The 12,527-nt window shown below is 49.7% G+C and overlaps 1 non-coding gene across 1 annotated transcript; it reads right to left on the bottom strand.

The window, feature by feature from the left end:
• Positions 1–9,964: 9,964 nt before the first annotated feature.
• TRNAE-CUC lies at positions 9,965–10,037 on the bottom strand. Its single transcript has one exon. It is a non-coding gene; the product is annotated as a tRNA-Glu (tRNA).
• Positions 10,038–12,527: the final 2,490 nt, after the last annotated feature.

Below are 12,527 nucleotides of genomic sequence, written 5' to 3'. Positions count from 1 at the left end.
ACAACGAAGAACCAAAAAGCAGCCAAAAATAAATAAATAAAAATAAATAAAAACGTTTATGCCTTTGTAAATTATTATAATTACATTTCAATGTTATATTCTTTTTTGTTAACATTTTTATTGGAGTATAATTGCTTTACAGTGGCGTGTTAGGGTTTCTGCTTTATAACAAACTGAATCAGCTATACATATACATATATCCCCATATCTCCTCCCTCTTGTGTCTCCCTCCCACCCTCCCTATCCCACCCCTCTAGGTGGTCACAAAGCACCGAGCTGATCTCCCTGTGCTATGCGGCTGCTTCCTACTAGCTATCTATTTTACATTTGGTAGTGTATGTATGTCCATGCCACTCTCTCACTTTGCCCCAGCTTACCCTTCCCCCTCTCTGTGTCCTCACATCCATTCTCTACGTCTGTGTTTTTATTCCTGTCCTGCCCCTACATTCTTCAGAAACTTTTTTTTAAGATACTATATATATGTGTTAGCACATGGTATTTGTTTTTCTCTTTCTGACTTACTTCACTCTTTATAATGACAGTCTCTAGCTCCATCCACCTCACTACAAATAACTCAATTTCGTTTCTTTTTATGGCTGTGTATATGTGCCACATCTTCTTTATCCACTCATCCGTCAATGGACACTTAGGTTGTCTCCATGTCCTGGCTATTGTAAATAGAGCTGCAGTGAACATTGTGGTACATGACTCTCTTTGAATTATGGTTTTCTCAGGGTATATGCCCAGTAGTCCCACACAGCTTTTAATTTTTTTTTTTCTCATTAGAGGGAAGAAAATTCCAGCCCTGGGCAAAAAGGTGAAGTCATCAGGATTTCCTATCCACTTCACCAGCTCGTTTCTCCCTTTCCCAGGCCCCTTCCCAAAACAGACGAAGGTCTGGTTTTGTTTATAGTTTGAGACTCTTTTAGTATGAGTGAGAACGTGACTTAGCGATTGCAGGTTTAGTCATTTATCTCTAATGTGAAACAAGACTATATTTAACAGGCATTTCAATTTTTAGGAACCATTAAAAAGTATGGAAACCCCTTTACCGCTCCCCACTGCCCCCCATCCCTTCATTGAGTCATTAATAATCACTTACTGGGTCCTGTTAGGGGACAGGCATTGTGTGGTTGCCATGGAGACACTGGTTACTGTGGAGTTTATGGTTTGGTTGTGGGTGGCCTGCAGGATAGAGCCCAAAGGGACCGTGGTTGCCAAGCCCTTCACGACACAGCCTTTGGCTCCCAGGGGCTTCTCGTCTTTCCCCGCTCCCAACCTTTGAATGTGCCCTATTTGTCACCTTTACGCTTCCAGGCCGGCAACTCAGCCTGGAACCTCTCCCCACCCACTGCCCTCATGTGGCTAATTCGTATTCGTCTCACAGGCGTCCGCCTGATTTCAGCTTCCAGAAGTCTTGATCCCCAAGTGGTGGTAGGTTTCGCGCTGCTCTTTGACCCCTGTATTGGCCCTTATTATGCTGTCTTGTCATAGCCTGTTTGTTTTCCATGAGACGCTTTAAACTTTGTAAAATCAGGACTGTCTTGTTCATATTTGTATCCCGAGGGCAGAACACCTGGAATCTCGCCAAATGTTTGTGGAGAAGAATCCCTGAATTAATCGGCCAGCATCTTTCTTTGCACAAAAGGTTAATACCCCAAAGGTCTGACAGTGCTGAGACAGTCCGCTCAGAAGCGTTGCCCGTTTCTCTTTCTGTAGCTGAAAGCCCTTCCTCCCGTTCATCTCGGCCTCCTGGATATGCCCTTTTCCCTCGTAACTTCTCTAGGTTTCCCGTCTCATCCTAGTTAGTCCCCTTCTAACTTTGCCCAGACCTCTAGCTTGCAGCCCCTTGGCTTTCCTCCCAGACCCACTATCAACGCTGTCCTGCACCGCTGAGTGGTCTCCGTGGATCTGCCCACACCCTCACTCCCGCCGCACCTCACTCTCCTGGCAGCAGCGCGTCCACCCACGTGAGAACCCAGCCTCCTGTACCCTGTACTCCTGTATACCGGAGCTGTAACGCAGGGCAGGAAAGGGCAACCCAGGAAGCCTGGGCATCTCTGGGTGTCATCACACACAAGTCATCTTGATCATTTCCAGCACAGATGGTGAAGGTAATTAACTGAGCAATGATTATGGTAAAGACATCTTGAGCCTGCCTCCTAACCCCACCCTCTTGTTGATGAATGAATCACTCAGAAGGTGAGCAAATGTGAAGCACAGAGATGTCTGTCTGCCCTCCAGTGAGTGGGATGGGACCCAAGGGCAGTTCTTGCCTCCCTTGACTCAAAAGGCCTGTCTTCAGTGTTTTCTCCCAAGGGGGCATGGTCATGCCCAGAATTTGAGCTGTTGAGAGTCCTTTGTCTCTCATATGCTGACACCCCTGCAATCTATACTATAGCCAAAGAGATCTTATACAAATAAGATTGCTCTCAGAGTCCTTCAGTGATTTCCCCTGAGGCCTGGGAGGCCCCGTGTGGTCTGGCCCTAGCCCACTTCACCCCAGCTCACTCTGGTTTCTTCTCATGTCTTTGAACTCGGCAAGTGTCCTCCCACCCAAGCCCTACGCCCATCCAGTTACTTTTACTCGGAACACTCCTCCCTGTGGTCCCTCAACCCTGCCATAAACTTGCCCTTCCTACAGATCCCAGCGCAAAGGTCACTCTCAGACAAGATGATTCTGAGTCCAGACTTGCTCAGGTCCCCCCTTTAAATGTTGTCAGAGCGCCTGCTTTTTTATTCACCCCGCAAGGTGCTTAATGGAATCGTAATTGAATATTCTTTGTATGAATCCTCCTGGCTACGTCATAAGCTCCAGGACTGTGTGTCTGCTTTGCCCCTTCGTGGCGGAGCTCAGCTTCCTGGACGTGCCATGACTTCTGCCCAGTGCTGCTTTGCTGGAGCCCCAGGCACTTGAGACGGCCTGAAGCCCGGTGAGCCCGCAGCCAGTCCGTACAGAGCTCCACTGCCAGCGCCACAGGTGCCCCCACCTGTCTGTGAGGTACTGCATTTCAACAAAGATGGGCTTCATTTTAGGAAAACCTAGGGTAGAAATCTATGAAGCATATCCAAGGCCAATGTTTATAAAAATGATTATTTTAAATAGCAGCTTTCTAGTGCTTTTGAAATTTCATCTATAAAAGTAATTTATACACGATTTTCCAAGGTCTTAATCGTGAAAACAAACAAGCAAACAAAAACCAGAGAGGATTATACAAAAGAATCCAAAGCTCGAGAAACAATGGTCCTGATGAGTCACAGCCTAGGGCTGCTCCAATCCTGTCTTCGTGATCGAAGTGTCTCCACCAGGTGACTTTGCTAATGAGGTCAGAGAAATAGGACAGGCATTTGTTTGCTTGGGGCCTACTGTTCCTTATCCTTTCCTCCTTCCTCGGCACAGAATGACTTGGTCACTTAAAAGTTTGATGTTGTGTCTGCTCAGCCCTTGAGCTGACGACCACCCTGCCCCCCATCTCTGGGATCTCTGGGAACTTGGCAGCCATATTTGTCTTCACTGCCCCTAATGATGGGAGAGAGGAAGCAGGGTTTACCTGACCTAAGCTGAGCCAGTCAGGATCTCCCCTAGAGATGTAGAAATGAGTCTTCTCTTGTCTGAAACTGGGTCAAAACTGGGGGGTGGCTGTGTTTGCCAAATGGAATGGGGGATAGACAGAGCAGGTCTGCAGAAAGAGGATGAAAGAGATGCCCAGAAAGGGGCAGAGGGACAGTCTCTGCTCTGCTGCCTCCTGATTCCAGGCCCTTCCTGTTCTGTAGGCCCAGCTACAGTCTTGGCTGAGGCCTCCACGAAACACCTGGAGTGTGGGTAGGCGAAATAATGGCTCCCAAAGATGTCCTGGTCCCCCAGGGTGTCCCAACCTGTGAATATGTTAGGTTACAATGCAAAGGGGAATTAAGGTTGCTTATCAACTGACCTTAAAATAGAGAGTATTACCCAGGTGAGCCCAGTGTAGTCATTGAGATCTTAGCAAATGGAAGATGGAGTGTATTAGGACTTGCCAGAGAAACAGACCCAATAGGTCTGATACAGATGCATGTGAGAGGAGATTTAGTATAGGAATTAGCTCAAGTGGTTATGGAGGCCAAGAAGTCCCACCAGCTGCCTTCTGCAAGCTGGAGACGGGGAAAACCAATAATACCATTCAGTTGAAGTCTGAAGGCCTGAAAATCAGGGGGCTGATGGTGTAAGTCTGATCTGAGTCCAAAAGCCGAGAACCAGGAGTGCCGATGTCAAGGGCAGAAGGTAGATGTCCCAGCTCAAGCAGAGAGCACAAATTCATCCTCCCTCTGCCTTTTTGTTCCATTCAAGCCTTTGACAAATGGATGGTTCCCACTTGCACTGGGGAGGGTGATCTTAATTCACCAGCTCAAATGCCAGTCTCCTCCAGAAACACTCTCAAGACACACCCAGAATAATGTTTTAGCAGTTATCTGGGCATCCCTTAGCCAGTCAAGTTGACATAAAATTAGCCATCACACGGAGGCAGAAGGAGTGGGTCAGGGTCAGAGAGATGCTGTGCGGCTGGCTTTGAGATGGAGGAAGAGGCCATGGGCCAAGGAGTGCAGGCGGCCTGTAGAAGTTAGAAAAGGCAAGGAAACAGATTCTCTCCTAGGGTGTCCAGGGGGGAACACAGCCCTGCTGACGCCTTAATTTTAGTCCAGTGAAACCAATGTGGGAATTCTGAACTAGAAACTATAAGGTGATACATTTGTGTTGTTTTATGCCATGATGTTTGTGGTCATTTGTTATAGCCGCCATCGGAAACCAATATACAAGGTAACCTACCCATAACTTAAGATTGCTTGAGCTAGTTTCAGTTTCTGCTACTTGCAACCAAAGAATCCTGGTATGGACCACTTGGGTCCTTTCAACCTTGGTTTAAGAATAAGACATTGTGTCTCAGAAGGCTATTTCTTTTTTAAATGACATTCTTTTGTAAAACCTTGATAGAGCATCGCTGTAGGAGATACCAAAGATAAGACACAACACCTATTTTCTTTTTTTTTTTTAGAATTTATTTTAGCCATCACCTTTCTCCAGAATACTTCCTGTCTCTCTAAGTCTCAGTTTGGATCCCTTTCTACGCGCCCCCTTAGTACCCTGTGCTTACCTCTGACATTCCACCTGTGACACGTTTAACTTTTCTGTCCTTTTCATTAGGCAGTGAGCTACATGAGGATAGTGACAATGTCTCCTTTCTTTCCAAATCATCACACATAGCCCTTGATACATAATCAACCCCGGGCAAAAGCTGAATGATTTTACTGACAGTAAGGCAATCTCTAGAAGCTGGAGGGAAATGAGACTTTGAATGGAATCCCTAGGGAGAAGGACCACAGAATTGCTTTATCCTAAACAAAAGGTGCAAAAGTTTTCCTACTCAGGTGTGATCCACAGGTGAGAGAGAGATTGTAAGTAAAGAGTCTAAGCTTTGCTGTGAACAAAGACTGCTGGGTGTGCTAGAGAACAGTAAGGTTGACAGAGAACCAAGGACTTAAGGTTGTTTCTCATGCTTTGCATGGCTAAAGGGGATCAGTTTTCTCCTAGTAACTGAGGTTTTTTGGTTTTGTTTTTTTAAAAAAACAAAGTTTCAGAATATCATTGATCTGTTCTTATAACTGGTGTTAATCTTCAGAATTGGAATGACTTGAATCAAATGGTAAGGACTTCATTTCTGATTTCATTAGTAATTACCAGGAATTCATAATTCTGTCTCTGGCAAGTCATCTAATAGAGCCCAGGTTTGTGGAAGGGCCTTGGCTTGGTATCATGGACTGAAAAAGCTTGAGAAATTCATTTTTTTTTTAATTTTTATTTTTTTATACAGCAGGTTCTTATTAGTTATCCATTTTATACATATTAGACAAGACCTATTTCCAAGGAGCTTCCATCTCTAGTAGACGTAATAGGACATCCACATAAGTGGCAAATAAGGATCAGGAGGGAGGACTTGACAGCACAGGAGTGCAGAGGAAGGGGGTTTTCACGAAGGCGGTAACATCTGAGCTGGACCTGGTGAGGGGGTGGTTTGTAGCAGCCTCGTCAGAGAATGGAAGGCAGGCCTGCAAGGTTTTGCAGTCGAGGGATGAGAGCAGCCAAGGCCTGGAGGACATGAAGGCTGGTCATCCAGGTTAGCGGGTGTGAAGGGATGTGGTGGGTAATGAGGCTGGGCGGGTAAACCGGTGTCAAATTATGGATGATCTTGAGTGCCTGGTAGGGAACTTGACTTGGCGTGGATATACTGAGCTATGAAAGGTCTCTGAGCCCGGGAATGGCTGGTTTAGGGTTGTGCTTTAAGCCGATAAATCTGGTTTCACTTTCTACGTGTTAAACAACCTTTCAGCTTCGTGCAATATGTGTTTTCTGGGTCTAGGAGATAACGAGCACTAACGTGGAGGGTGGAGGTGAACTCAAGTCACTGAGAGCTCCCAACGCTTTGGGGAATCCACACTGTTGCGGAGTTTGTTACCCTGAAGGGCTTTCCCACCTGGAAAAGGCCAAATTCTTGATGGCTTTGCCCACTGCCCCTCCTGCCTTGTGCACAGGTGAGTCCTCCTTACTTTCAGGTCTCAGCTCGATCTCTCCTTCCGCCTTCATTCCCTTGTAGACCTAGCAAACCACCGATCAGGGAACTGCAAACGCTGGAGGCAGGGAGGCTCTTGGCACCATCACATAAGCCCTCTGGGAGCTGGGACACCGCTCTTTCCATCCATGCGGGCTGCCCAGCCCCTGGCATTCTGGGGGACAGGGTTGGGGGCAAGCGTGTGGTTAAATACATGAATTCAGGCCCTTTGGGAATGGAAGCCAGGGCTGGCCTCCAAGGACGGGGGACAGAATCATTCAGCCAGGGGACTCTGAACTGGATGCTGCTTCATACTGTGGCCACAGGGAGGGCTCCCAGAGCAGCAGTGCTGGTGTGCTTCTCACAGGAGCTGCGCTGGGAGGACAGCACAGCTGTGGGCGTTGGGGGGAAAAATCGGGGAGTTGGCCCTGGGACCTTTCCACTTTAGGGCCGCTGTTCTCGAAGAGCAGCCGGCCACCAGAAGCAAGCGCTGGCTCTGCTGGTAGAGAGGAGCAGTTTGTATTGAGAAGGGCCATCTCCGGAGGCCCAGCTGAGGTGACGCAGGTGCCCGCTGTCCTGCAGCGCGGCCGGGGAGTGTGTGGGGGCGGAGGGCGAGCAGCTGCAGGTGGGTGTACAGAGCCGGGGCTCCTCTGGCCACGTGGGCCGACACGGGAGGCCTGCCTCTTATGCCTGATTGTGTCCCCCTAAAAGGCATACGTTGAAGCCCTAACCCAGTACCTCAGAATATGACCGTATTAGGAGATAAGACCTTTAAGCTCCTGGCACCAAAATCTGTATTAGTCAGGATTCTCCAGAGAAACGGAACCAATAGGATGTGTGTATCTATAGCTGTATGTGTATCTGCATCTCCGTGTCTATATTATCTGTCTATATCTATAGCTACTTATGTACAGAGAGATTTATTATGAGGAATTGGCTCACACAGTTGTGGAAGCTGTCAAGTTCCAAGACCTACAGGTTGAGTCGGCAAGTTGGAGACCCAGGAGAGCCAGGGGTCTAGTTCCAAAGACCAGCAGGTTCAAGCCCCAGGAAGAGCCAGTGTTTCAGTTTGAGTCTGATGGCAGGAAAAACCTATGTCCCAGTTTGAAGGCAGTCAGGCAGGAGGAACTCTCTCTTACCTGGGGGAGAGTCAGCCTTTTTGTTGTCAGGTCTTCAGCTGATTGGGGAGGCCTACCCACGTTCGCAAGGGCAATCTGCTTTACTTACACTACCATTTTAAATGTTTATCTCATCCAAAAACACCCACACAGAAACACCCAGAACAATGTTCAGCCAAATACATGGGCACCCCATGGTCCAGTCAAGTTGACACATAAAATAAGCCATCAAAAGTCCATACTTTGTCAACTTCATCTCCTTAAATTCGTAATCCAATTTGACTGGTGTCCTTATAAGGAAAAGAAATTTGGACACACACAAAAAGACACTAGGGGGCTTCCCTGGTGGCTCAGAGGTTGAGAGTCCGCCTGCCAATGCAGGGGACATGGGTTCGTGCCCTGGTCTGGGAAGATCCCACATGCCGCGGAGCGGCTGGGCTCGTGAGCCATGGCTGCTGAGCCTGCGCGTCTGGAGCCTGTGCTCCACAACAGGAGAGGCCACAGCAGTGAGAGGCCCGCGTACCGCAAAAAAAAAGACACTAGGGATGCATATGGACAGAGGAAAGACTACATAAGCACACAGCAAGAGGATGGCCATCTGCGAGCCAAGGAGAGAGGCCTCAGGAGAAACCAGTCCTGCTGACACCTTGATCCCGGACTTCAGCCTCCACAACCGTGAGAATATAAACGTCTGCTGTTTAAGTCACCGAGTCCGTGGTATTTTGTTACGGCAGCCCTGGCAAATAAATACACTCTCTTCCAAACAAGGGATGTTCCCATCCCCTGAGAGGACTTCTTACTCATTTCTTTTTCTCTCAGATACCTTCTATGCTTATGACCTTCTGCTATAGATTGCATGTTTGTGTCCTCCCAAAATTCTCGTGTTGAAACATAATCCCCAAGGTGATGGTGTTAGGAGGCAGGGCCTTTGAGAGGTGATTAAGTCATGAGCATGGAGCCCTCATTATTAGGATTTGTTCTCTTAGAAAAGAGGCCCCAGAGAGCTAGGTTGTCCCTTCCACCATGTGATGACACAGTGAGAGGTGACCACCTGCAAACCAGGAAGAAGGCCTTCCCCAGAACCCAACCATGCCGGCACCCTGATCTTGGAGTCCCAGCCTCCGGAACTGTGAGAAATGTCTGTGGTTTATAAGCCACCCAGTCTTTGGTATTTTGTTATAGCAGCCCCAATGGACAGGTCCTCACCATTTCTGAAAAGTCAGTGGAGAGGCCTGGCTTGTGCGCTTCAGGATCACAGGGAAAATGAGGTTCAGAGAGCTTGGGGCTTCCTCGTTAGCAACCATTTCAGTGGGTGGGTTTAGAAACTCTGTTCTCAGAGCCCAGCCCACCGGCCTAGAAGGTGTCTGTGTGAATTTGCCTGGCGCGGTGAGCAGGCAGTGGAGGAAGGTGGCCTTGGCAAGCACGCTTATGAGGGCTGGGTTCCACCCTCCCCTCACGTTTGGCCTTGCGCACACACTGCAGCCTCACGCCACGCCACCTCCTCTGGGCCTCTCTGTCCACTCAGGCTGGCGCATCGTCGTGTGGACACCCTCGCTCACCACACCTTGCAGAGGAGTGGAGTATGGAGCCCCTGGGAGGCAGCATGTCTATCTCAGTGGATATGCAGTGAGCAACCAGGGAAAAAGGTCGTTTATACTCGTACGTGTGTCTGCAATATTTACATTCTCTGATGACAGTTTTTCCTCTTCAGGAGGAAGCTGAGAAAATGAGTGACAGTTTCTCTGTGTCCAACAGCTTTTTGGACTGAGTCCAGAAAATGAATCACGTGAAGATGCGGCTCTAGCACTTCTAGGCCAGGCCAGCAGGGCCAGCAGAGGAGAGGCAGGGAACCCAGGTCATGGTGAGGGCAAGTACAGGTCATCCTGGGGGCTCTGAATGTTTGACCCCCTCAGGAGCAAAGCTCCTTGACCAGTCAGTCAGCATCCATTGTGTGCGGGACCACCCACGGGGGGCCTGCAAAGATGCCCTTGGCCTCTTACAATACAGATAGGGAGATCTGGTGAGGACCAAATGAATGCCACAGATCATTTCTAGGAGAGGGAGGCCTGAGGGGAAGGGATGATCATTCCAATCAACACCCCAGTCCTGGCTGATAACCCTACAGGTGGGTAATAGTATCCCAGATCCCTGGTTGGGGACTGTGTTTCCACCGTGTCTCCCCTTGAACATGACCATACAATTTCTTTCATTCTCTTATGTTCTTTTTTTGGGGGGCAGCGCCTCGCGCAGCTTGTGGGATCTTAGTTCCCCAGCCAGGGATCGAACCCGGGCCCTCGGCAGTGAGAGTGCAGAGTCCTCACCACTGGACCACCAGGGAATTCCCATTCTCTCATGTTTTTCACGGTGGTGGTTCTCGTGGGCACCGCCCCCAGCTGACTCTGGCATTCTCCAGGACAGACGTGAGGCTGGGTCTCTTTGCCTGTTGCTGAAATCTGTTTGGCACACGGTGGGCACTCCACTGCTGTCGTTGAATTTCACACTGTAGGAGAGACTCTGTACGTCTCAGGATGGCCCCCAGCAAACAGGCCTGCCAAGGCAGTTGCAGGTGTGAGTCCCGCCTGGAGCAGAATTAAAGCTGGGCAAAACTAGGTTTGGGAGGATTGGAAACTTGGATAAGGACTTGCTTTGGCTTTCAAGCACTGCCTTGCCAGGTGTGTAAAAGCCACGTAGTCCCCTGGTGGAAATAATGTTTTGGCACAAGAGCCCAAGGCTGGGGGCCCTGGAGAGTCCAGTCCCACAAAGGAACGGCCCAGCCTCACATCAGTGGGTCCCGAGATTTTCTCAGTCAGGCTAGGCTGGATCATGGTGCAGTAAGAAACAGCCCCAACTCTCAGTGGCTTAAACAGCAGAAGTTTATTTCTTGCTCATACCACTTAGCCACTGCAGGTCAGTGCGGTAGGCATGTCCTGTTCTTTGTAGTCTCTTAGAAACCTGGGCTGGTGAAAGGGGCTCCATCTTGAGGTAAGGCCATCTGCACCCAAGTGCTTAAAAGCTGGAAGCAGTCCTCAACACTTCAGCTCGCATTCCACTGGCCAAAGCCAACCAAACCTAACTTCCTGGCTGGCTGGAATCACGAGGAAGTGACAAGGTGCTCAGAGGAGGAAAAACAATACTCGCAAACCCCTAAGACGACTGCAGAGGGGAAACTGGCCGCTGGAGGAGGAGGGCTTGTTCTGGCTGCAGACCCCCTCTCCACCCAGACAGAGCCGGACGCGGGGACAGAGCCCACCTGTGGAGCTCTTGGCACCCCAGTAAGCTTTACCTTCCCAAAGCTTTCTCATCAGGCTGTGAAATCAAGCTTAGGACACTCCACAGCCCTGGTCATTCTAACCTCATGACGGCGGTCATCAGGACCGGGGTTTAAAAAACCTTCAGGAGGGGCTTCCCTGGTGGTGCAGTGGTTAAGAATCCGCCTGCCAATGCAGGGGACATGGGTTTGTGCCCTGGTCCGGGAAGATCCCACATGCCGCAGAGCAATTAAGCCCGCGCGCCACAGCTGCTGAGCCTGCTCTCTGAAGCCCGGGAGGCACCACTGCTGAAGCCAACGTGCTGCAACTACTGAAGCCCACACGCCTAGAGCCCCTGCTCCGCAACAAGAGAAGCCACCGCGTGAGAAGCCTGCACACCTCAACGAAGAGTAGCCCCTGCTCGCTGCAGCTAGAGAAAGCCCACGTGCAGCAACAAAGACCCAAGGCAGCCAAAAATAAATAAATAAATGGATTTATTTTTTTTTAAAAAAAAACAACCTTCAGCAGCCAAAGGGCTTTTGGTGTTATTGTTGGGTTTTCAGGAACTAAGGAATAAAAAGGTGAAGTGAGGACAGAAACACAGTTTAAAACAAAAGCAAAGATGCCTCTGCCTCTGCCTCTGCCAGGAGTGTTGGACAAATACAAACAGGGCTGGGCTGCAGGGAGATGCCCTCTGCAGAGCACGACTCGGGATGCCATGTGCATCAGGATTCAGAGGCCACCAGGAGGAAGGATTGTCCCTCCAGCCTCCGCAGCAAAGGCAAAGCTTCTGAGCCGGAGAAGGGCAACAGGAAGACATTTGCTGAGACAACTTGGTGGTGGGGGAGGACATGGAAACCGAAAGACACGTGTGGGGCTTTTGCCCCTGCTTCTCTTGGACTGAAACAGCCCGAGTCGCATCCCTCGCCCCAGCCATACAGCCTTGTTCCTTAGGTCTTGGGTTACCTGTCGCTTCTCTGGGAAGTGTCCCCTGGCCTCCCAAGCTGGGCTGGCGGGCCCTCCTTTGTGCTCCCTCAGCATCCCGTGTTCTTTCTACCCCAGCAACGCTGTGGCCTTAGCATCTATTACCACCCCAGCAACAAATAGGACATGCTGTGACTCTGAGAAGGAAAGAATGATGAGACTGGTGAGGGGCCTGGATCTGGAGGTAGCGGACTATGCCTGGGAGCTGCAAGGTAATGCGGGATCCTCATTGGTTGCTCAAGGCTTCCTGAAGCACTGCTGCAGGGCCATTCCCAGATCTGACAACTCAAACCCCTGGGTTCCAGCCCAGACTCCAGGGACCTCCAGGCCAGCCCAAGGCTCTTCAGAGCAAAAACCTGAGCTGCCAAACTGCCTTGTCCATCTCCATCCCCTAGATGCCTTGGTTTGCTCCACCCTTGGTGGCCACCCTTTCAACCAGCCACACATAACTTACAGTGGCAGGTTCTGGGGCCTCATCCCTAATTCATCGGGCCAGGGATACTCTAGTATTATGCTCTTCCAGGGAGGAGGAGTTTCCCTCCCCTCCCAGAAACATCTAGAATGTCCCCATACTTACTCCTGAATCTGTCTCTCCA

This window comes from Phocoena sinus, chromosome 17, assembly GCF_008692025.1.
Source record: "Phocoena sinus isolate mPhoSin1 chromosome 17, mPhoSin1.pri, whole genome shotgun sequence".
Taxonomy (NCBI): Eukaryota; Metazoa; Chordata; class Mammalia; order Artiodactyla; family Phocoenidae; genus Phocoena; species Phocoena sinus.
The sequence above is the reverse complement of the archived record's forward strand: the minus strand, read 5'-3'. Positions and strand labels throughout refer to the sequence as shown.